Here is a 9,517-nt window from a genome sequence, read left to right on the forward strand (position 1 = left end):
ACAAGACCCGGGAGTGCTATAATCAAGGCAGCCATTCCCAGGAGGAGGAGAAGGGCAGGGGGTCTGGAGCAAAGTTGAAGCATGTAGCATACTGATCCCTTCAGTCTAACATCACTCAGATCAAGAGCATAGTGAAGGTAAAGGACCTTACTATGTAGAATTTTTTCTTTTTTTTTTTTTGACCATTAGATGTAATAAAAACATAAGAGATAGAGACTTAAGGAGATTCTTCACCAAGCAACAAAATCACTTAAAGTTCACTCCAGTGTTATAGAATTACCTCATAATTATATTATTTTTTGTTGCAAGTTTTCCAAACTGGGTTATCCTATCCTTGCAAATCCAACAGCCTCATCAGAGAAAGCCTTGATGTAGCAGAAGTTGCTAGAGCAGTCTGACAAAACCAGACTGTTCCGATTAACTCTATGACATAACAAATTACCCCGAAATTTAACAGCATAAAACAACCATTTTATTTGTTTACAATGTGAAGTGTCAGTAATTCAAGAAGGTCTCACTTGGGCAGTTCTTGGAGCCCCTCACATAGTTGCAGTCCAGAGATTGGCTGGACTGTAATTATTTGAAGGCTCAGCTGGACAGGATGTCGGCTGAGAGCTCAGCTGGGGCTGTTAGCCCCGCATCTGCATCCTGTCTCTCAGTGCAGCTGGGTCTTCTCTCTACAGAGCCACTGGATTCCAAGAGCCATTATCTTCAGAGGGAGAGTCTCAAGAGCACAGAGAACAAAGGTTCCAAGAGACCGAGGAAGAAGTTGCAAGACTTCCCTTGACCTAATGTTGGAAGTCACTCAGTGACACTGGCGCTGAACTTTATTGGTCAATGAAATCACTAAGACCAACACAGAATCAATGGATCCAATTGTTCTATGAAAGGGGTATCATCTAAATTTGGAATTGACATCCTTTACTCTGAAGTTATAGGTTTTAATTGAAACCCTTCCTGGTAGTCAAGCCTAGAGGTATGGAAAATAACTTCTCTATGTTTGTTTGTTTGTTTCTAACATTCAATCTACTGTTTTGCAATACCAAAACTTTTATTTTTTTTATTTTATTTATTTATTTTTGGCTGTGTTGGGTCTTCGTTGCTGTGTGGGGGCTTTCTCTAGTTGCGGCGAGCGGGGGCTACTCTTCGTTGAGGTGTGAGGGCTTCTCATTGCGGTGGCTTCTTGTTTTGCAGAGCACGGGCTCTAGGCGCGCAGACTTCAATAGTTGTGCCTTGTGAGCTCTAGAGCTCAGGCTCAGTAGCTGTGGCGCTCGGACTGAGTTGCTCCGTGGCATGTGGAATCTTCCCGGACAAGGGCTCAAACCCTTGTCCCCTGCATTGGCAGGCAGATTCTTAACCACTGTGCCACCAGGGAAGCCCCTACTAAAACTTTTAGAAGCAACATTTCTCATCCATAATTTGTGATAATTTTTGAGTTAAAATTTAATATATAGAATTTCAGTTAATCTTCCTTGAAGAAATAATTCAAAACAAAGTTTCTTAAGCTTGGAAATCAGGAAAGACAGTCAATAGACTTCTCTTTGTTACATGCTGTTCTAGTATACTTGGTGTTATGTAGTCTGTTCCTAGTTAATCTCAAATTACCTTTATACAATTAAAAGCTCATAATCTTACTTTTAATCAAATGTTTTTCTTTTGTTCTTCTGTAAAAAGATGTTTCTGATCTCTGAAAGCTTTATAAAGAGTAAAAGGATATTCTTATTTTCCCCCAAATGATGAAATTGCTGTATCTTCTTTCTTCATGGCTAAATAAGCATTTAAAGTTCACACCCCAAATCAGATGCCTTATTAAAAGGAATTAGAGCTTAAAAGGGAAATACAGGGTTTCTTTGAAATATGACTTGGAGGTCTTGTCCTAGACTGTGAAACTTAAAAAATGTTTCATCATGTAAGATCTGGTTCTGGTTTTTCATCCCTTTTTGTTTGCAGAATAGGGGCATGGAATGATTTTTTTTTTTTTTAACAATCAATCAGTAGTTGTTCTTTAGTTTCTTCAATATAAGTTTCTTTCCTCTATGATACTGTCATAGTCCTCCTCCCCCTCCCCTCCCCTCCCCCCCACCTCCCCCTCCCCTCCCCTCCCCTCCCCCCACCTCCCCCTCCCCTCCCATCCCCTCCCCCTCCCTCCCCTCCCCCACCCCTCCCCTCCCCTCCCCCTCCCCTCCCCCTCCCCCTCCCCTCCCCCCTCCCCCTCCCCTCCCCTCCTCCTCCCCCTCCTTCTTCTTCTCCTACTGCTTCTCTTACTCCTTCTGCTCTACATTCTTCTTATATTCCTTTTCCCTTTCTTTAGTATTCTGTATCCTTGAATTGGATTTATATTGAGGGAAAAATCAAAATAAAAGAGGAAAAACTAAGCATGAATCTTTGTGTATATTCCAGTGTAAGAATTTATGGAATCAAATGCATGGTTCTTCACTGAACCTCCCTAAATTAGAAGTCTTTCAACTTAGTAGACAGCCATTTAAATTAAACTAAAAAGGCTATTTATAGCAAAGAGGGAGGATTTTAAAAGGTTAGTAAAGTATTAAGCTAAAAGGGATTTAAAATATGTATTAGGTAATAGGCAAATCCATAGTGATAGAAAGTAGATTAGTGGTTGTCAGGGACTAGGGGAGGGGCAATGGGGAATGCCTTAATGGGTACAGATTTCTTTTGGAGGTGATGAAAATGTTCTGATAATAAAGTTCAACTCTTGTTTTTCCTAATACTCCTAGGGCCCTAGAACCTGTTCTTATTCTGAAGAAATCCTAAACTTCCATCATCAATCCTAAATAGGTTATGTTACACCATCCTTGTGGGGTTGTGAGAGGTAAGCAGGAAAGAATTGTTCTGAGGAACAAAGAGCCAAAAATAACCCTGAGCTGAAATGGCTGCCTCACCACCCCCATGTATGGTTCATTCTAGTCACACAGATGATCATAGTTCATCCTGAATCTGTAAAGATTCAAGAATTTAAACTTATTCCCTCAAAGGGAATTGCAAAAATCCAACACAATCTTGAGTAAACAATTAAGGTGTTTATTAATTTATGAACCAGACACCCTAATACAGACACAAGTAGAAAGAATAGTAATAATGGTTTGAAAATCAAAACATGCACTATGGGATTGTGTTTAGTCATAAAATTCAAGCCGTGTCTAATTTTCATGCACACCTTCTCTCCTATTTCCTATGTAAATAAAGTGAAGACTTAATTTTGAAATTATTTCCTTTTGTGAAGAAAATTGGGTTCTAGAACCATCTTCTCTTTGAGCTTGTTTCAAGGCATTGTGCTTTATTTTGTTATTTAGGGAGATGAGGTTGAGGGAATATTGCTTGTTTTCTGTGATTAACTTCCATAATTTCTTTATAACTAACAGCATTTTTGAAGTCCTAATAGATCAATTAGTGTCCTAGGCTGGACAAAGCTATTTCTTTCCCTTCTGGGAGTCTTGAATGTGAAAATGAAAATATGTGAGAAGATTGCAGTCAAAGAAAGGAGGAGGAGGAGGAGAAGAGGAGGAGGAGGGGGAGGTGGCAGCTTGTAGAGAGTTGGAGAGGAGATATGGGATCTAGACTTGAAAACTGGTCAAGCACATCCTTGAGATTGGGGAGTACTCTAACAATACATCAGTGGGAGAATGCATAGGCCTCAGAGTCTTAGAAGTATCAAAGAAGCCTGTTGGATTTACACTTGTATTCAAATTCAAAACCACCTCCATGTGTGTCTCCTTTTTTGACGTCTTCCTCTCTAGGGAGATTCTGACTACCCCCATTAGGAAGTCCCTATCTAATACCTTCCTTAGCCAGCTCTGTACCATCCTTAGCTGGTCCCCTTAGGATGGCCATACAAAGCCAAGCAACTTTGCTCTGTCCCTTCTTTGTATAGTCATGTCATTACCATATGGGTAGAGGTTTGATGGCCTTTGTACTTACTGTTTCTTCTGCAAGGAAATGCTCATCCTTGATGTGCACAGGGCTCCCTCCCTGTCACAGGTTGGGTTCCCTAGGAAGCCCACTCTGAAACAGGCTTCTGACCATTAGATATGAATATTTATTGGGGGTATTCTTAGAATCAGCTGTGAAAAGAAGGGAAAGGAAGGGAGGTAGGGTTAGCAGCCTCAGCTAGCCCTAGGAGGGAGACTCCAAAACATAAATCTCCCACCAGATAGGTCCTGTTTGGGCTTTTCTATCCCCACCTTGATGAGTCATTGGACATGGGCCACCTTCAGGAAGGACACGACCTTGAGAGAGGCTCCTGGCACCAGAGGTCCCCCTGAACATTCCGAGGCTGAAGGTTGTCTTTTGACAGCTCTCCAGCACCTGGGGCAGAAAGTCCTTCCTTGACGGGGGACCTGGGTGGCACATGTCTGCATCCCTCACTTCATGCAGACTCTTCATAAAGGTTACCTCCTCAGAGACGCCCTTCTGACCGTCCTTTAAACTACTCCCATTCCTAGCCCCTAGACACTGAGATCAGGGTGTCAGCAGGGTTGGTTTCTCCTGAGGCCTCTCTCCTGGGGGTGTATATGCTCATCTTCTCCCTGTCCTCACATGCTCTTCTGATCTATCTGTGTCCAAATTTCCTCTTCTTATAAGGACACCAGTCATACTGGATGAGGGTCCACCCTAATGACCTCATTTTAACTTAATTACCTCTTTAAAGACTTTATCTCCAAATGCAGTCACATTCTGAGGTACTAGAGGTAGGGCTTCAAAATTCAAAATATGAATTTGGCAGGGGGATTGGCACACAATTCAGCCCGTAACAGACTAGGTTTCAAGATTAGCCAAAAGGATGTTAAAATTAATTTATGTACCATAAGATCACCCTAAAATAATAAGCATCAGCTCACACAGAAAATTCCAGAAGGTTGCCCAGATGTGAAAGTAATTGAGGGCATGTAAATAGAGAGGCTTACAGGAGTGCTTTCAATCTTTTGGCAAGTGGACAGGCTTGGTCTAGCTTCACATTGGCACTGCAAACCTGCATTCTATACCAAGGCGCATACTAAAAGACGATTTACTCTCCAAGACATTGTATTGAAGAATGACTTGGCCTCAAGGTGAATAACTTCTGGACCAGTTGTGTCAGTAATACTGTAATAAAGATGAAACATGACTCCATACTGTATCTATTCCTTTAGCTCTAACCTTTGTGCTCTGTTGCCTGTGCTTAGTCATGCTGGCTCTGGATCTTTTGTAAAAGAATGTTGTCTATAGTGTGAAATATACAGGATAGCCTATTCTCAAGACTCTGACCTTTAAAAGTATAACACTTTTCCATTCATATAGAGATTAAAAGTTGCAGAACAGAGAATAGTATTTGTCCTGTTGGAGGTTTACAGGAACATTGTGACCAGACCTATGTGGACAGATGCAAGAGCAAAGGATTCCAACACCAAGTTTGTGACAACCAGCCCACCTCCTCCCCTTTTAATATAAAAGAAGCCTGAATTCTAACTCAGGGAAATGGTTCTTTAGGACACTAGTCCACCCTCTTCTCGGTCTGCTGGCTTTCCAAATAAAGTCACTATTCCCTGTCCCAAGACCTCGTCTCTCAATTTATTGGCCTGTTGTGTGGCAGGCAGTATGAGCTTGGACTCGGTAACAATATCTTGCTATTATTGTTAAAGTGTATATATATATATATATATATATATATATATATATATATATGTATATGTATATGTATATATATATATGTCCTTACAAAGGAAGTCCTGAGGTGGTTTCAGTATTTTAGAACTGAAGTAGGGGTAAATTGCTGAGTTAATGTATCAGAACGTAGACACCCTGTTTTCCCCTAACAGCATCCCCAATCAAACCTTCAGGATTTGAAGGAAATTGTGAATTTCATCCACTTTTTCTTTTTTACCTAAAAAGACATTCTTGTCTTTAAAAATCTTGTTTCTTAAACTGTGACCCTTCCCAGCAAAATCAGAATCACCTGGGGTCTTATTAGCAGGCAGCATTGCTCCCCCAGACCCACTAAATGTGATTCCCTGGGGATGGGACCCAGTCATCTGCTTCGGTAACAGGCTCTCTAGGTGATTCTTATATTCAATAAAAGTTGAACATTGTTTTTAAAAGCTGATGAGGGTCTCATATACAAAATATTTACTTTGGTGGATAGATTTTTTTTTAAAAAACTGCTCCTTAAGATAGTAGGAAGAGAAATATTAACAACAATAATAATTTTGTTTTGAACATAGTTGTACATAGTTAACTCAAAGGTGTAAATGAATCCTTACTAAAGTCTATCACATGACTAAGGGCTCTCCCAGCATAGGTAAGAGTGGGAATGGACCTTGCAGGTAAGGTACTCCTGGTCAGTGAAGGTCTCACCTGTCGAGCAGCCAAGTAGTTCCTGCTGGGTCAGCTTGCTGGACTCCTGTGAATGCAGCCAGTAAGGAGACGATGAGCCCACCTGAATTTGTACAGTTTGTGACACTTGGCAGAGCAGATGGCATGAGCTTCATCTTCACATTTGTTCCTCTTTCCCCCCAAGTTTCATGCCCAGTGTCCAGGCCAGGTAGACACTGCATGCACAGTTATGACAGTTGTGTCATAGCAAGGAAGCTCACACTTAGAAAAAAAACCCAATCTATTAAAGGAGCTGTTAGTAAACCTGTCCATCCACCCCTACAGAGAGAGAGACAATATCTTTATTATTCTGATCAGGAAACAAATCTATCTTCTGACTCAGAGAGAGGTATCATTTTTATCATCCTGGACTATCTCCAAGGATAGAAGGAAACTAGCTTCATTATCCTGAAGAATAAACAAAGCTTCTCCCTGCCTGGAGAAGATCTGCAAATCTCCTTGAACAAAACTGTCAATGCTTTTTGCTCAGAAGACATCCAGATATGCCAGATATGATTATGCCTGGATTATCTCTCAGCACTACCTTTTAGTATGTTTTGCTTTGATGACTCAGAAGTTAGCCTGGGTGTTAGGACAACTCAAGCTTGTCTTCTTGCATTGACTCCAGAAGGTAAACCTTTTATTTAATACTTTGTATAATCATGAACTCAGGCTTCAAACTTTTTAAGTAGTGCATCCTGTACCTCAAGCAGAATCTTGCATGTAGCCTCAATGTATAAAAAAAGATGAAAGCAGAGGAGATGAGGTGAAGCTGTCATGAGCTGGGACTTCTCCTCAGCCCCTTTCCCTTTATCTCCCTGCGTTGTATTCTGGATCAACTTGGCCTCTGAGCAACCTCAAAAGCTCATATCCCTCAAAATACAGTTGAAAGCCATCACTGTACATCACTGTACTTAAAGAGTGATTGCTGTTTTTATAATTGCTAGCCCTCCTCAGCAGGTTGGTGGGTTATCGTGCAGTGAGAAAAGGGGTTAGGCTATGAGTAAGTAACTAACAGTTCTTCCTGGCAGCAGTGGAGGGGAAACCTGGTGGTTTTAGTCACTACGTCATGGAGGAAAATAGTTTAGTTTCTGTTACAGGAAACATGTCCAAGAGTGTCCGTAAAGGATAGTGGTCATCTCTGTACCCTTTTACTTACTTATTCGTGCATTTATTTTTTTCAGCAAGAATATCATATCGATATTGATAACCTACTAAATACCAGACATAGTGTTAGTGTACAAAAGTGAATAAGACATGATGCCACTAAAAGGAGGGATAAATAGAAGCAAGTATTACATCAGTAAAAACTAAATTTTTACAATGACAACATTACATACATGTGCCGTACAAGGGTATGATGTGTTTCTATGACATCTTCTGCTAGTTGACTCTTTCTGCCTGAGACAGTCATCAGAATATGTGCAGCAATTCCTTGTGTTGGAGAAGATGGAAAGCCTTGAGGGACACTTTTTATTTTATTTTATTTTATTTATTTATTTATTTTTGCCTGTGAAACGAGGCACGTAGGATCTTAGTTCCCAGATCAGGGATTGAACCTGTGCCACCTTTAGTGGAAGCACAGAGTCTTAACCAATGGACCACCAGGGAAGTCCCAGAGGGACACTTTTTAAAATCTACTTGCTTTCCCACTCTGAGGCTCAGCTGGCCACAGGCCAGGGGCTGAAGTTCCTTTCTTCCAAGCCAGTGATTCTGGTTCTTGGATAAGGTGTTGAGGAACACTAAGAGCAGTGGGGACTGTGACCTCGGGACTTTATCTGCAGGAAGAAAACAGTCCAAATATGACAGTGATTCGCATGGGTACCCGCAAGAGCCAGCTGGCCCGCATACAGATGGACAGTGTGGTGGCAATGCTGAAAGCCTTATACCCAGGCCTGCAGTTTGAAATCATTGCTGTGTCTACCACAGGGGACAAGATTCTTGATACGGCTCTCTCTAAGATTGGAGAGTTACCAAGGAGCTGGAACATGCACTGGAGAGGAATGAAGTGGACCTGGTTGTTCACTCCCTGAAGGACCTGCCCATGGTGCTTCCTCCTGGCTTCACCATTGGAGCCATTTGCAAGCAGGAGAGCCCCTCTGATGCTGTTGTCTTTCACCCAAATTTTGTTGGGCAGACCCTAGAAACCTTGCCAGGGAAGAGCGTGGTGGGAACTAGCTCCCTGCGGAGAGCGGCCCAGCTGCAGAGAAAGTTCCCACATCTGGAGTTCAAGAGTATTCGGGGAAACCTCAACACACGGCTTTGGAAGTTGGATGAGCTGCAGGAGTTCAGTGCCATCATCCTGGCTGTAGCTGGCCTGCAGTGCATGGGCTGGCAGAACCAGGTGGGACAGATCCTGCACCCTGAGGAGTGCAGGTTGGGGGCTCTGGGAGTGGAAGTTCAAGCCAAGGACCAGGACATCTTGGATCTGGTGGGTGTGTTGCATGATCCTGAGACTCTGCTTCACTGCACTGCTGAACGGGCCTTCCTGAGGTACCTGGAAGGAGGCTGCAGTGTGCCAGTGGCAGAGCATACAGCTATGAAGGATGGGCAACTCTACCTGACTGGAGGAGTCTGGAGTCTGAATGGCACAGATAACATGCAAGAGACCATGCAGGCCACCATCCGTGTCCCTGCCCAGCATGAAGATGGCCCTGAGGATGATCCACAGCTGGTGGGCATCACTGCCCGGAACATTCCACGACAAGCCCAGCTGGCTGCTGAGAGCCTGGGCATCAGCCTGGCCACCTTGCTGCCGAACAAAGGAGCCAAGAACATCTTGGATGTTGCACGGCAGCTCAATGATGCCCACTAACTGGTCTGTGGGGCACAGGTGCCTGGGTTGCTGGTGCCCAGTGCCTACATCCCAACCCTCAGTGCCCCATTCCCATTGCTACCTGGGGGGTGATTACCCAGGGGATTGAACTGCAGGGGCAGAGACCTCCAGAGACTTGTCTTACCTTGGGGCCTTGGTGATGGCTTGTCTCCTCAGTAGGTGGGGGCTTAGTCTCTAGAGAAAAATATCTAACAAACCACAGCCTTTGAATGTAACCAACTCTACTAATAAACCAGATCTGAAGGTGAAAAAAAAAAGTCTACTTGCTTTGAAGGCACTGAATCTTATAAACTCTAAATATTTTCATAATTCTTA

The 9,517-nt window shown here is 42.8% G+C and overlaps 1 pseudogene; it reads left to right on the forward strand.

Moving 5' to 3' along the window:
* The first annotated feature begins 8,153 nt into the window (after positions 1-8,153).
* Positions 8,154-9,196, forward strand: LOC101329174 (porphobilinogen deaminase pseudogene; annotated as a pseudogene).
* The last annotated feature ends 321 nt before the right edge of the window (positions 9,197-9,517 follow it).

This window comes from Tursiops truncatus, chromosome 12, assembly GCF_011762595.2.
Source record: "Tursiops truncatus isolate mTurTru1 chromosome 12, mTurTru1.mat.Y, whole genome shotgun sequence".
Taxonomy (NCBI): Eukaryota; Metazoa; Chordata; class Mammalia; order Artiodactyla; family Delphinidae; genus Tursiops; species Tursiops truncatus.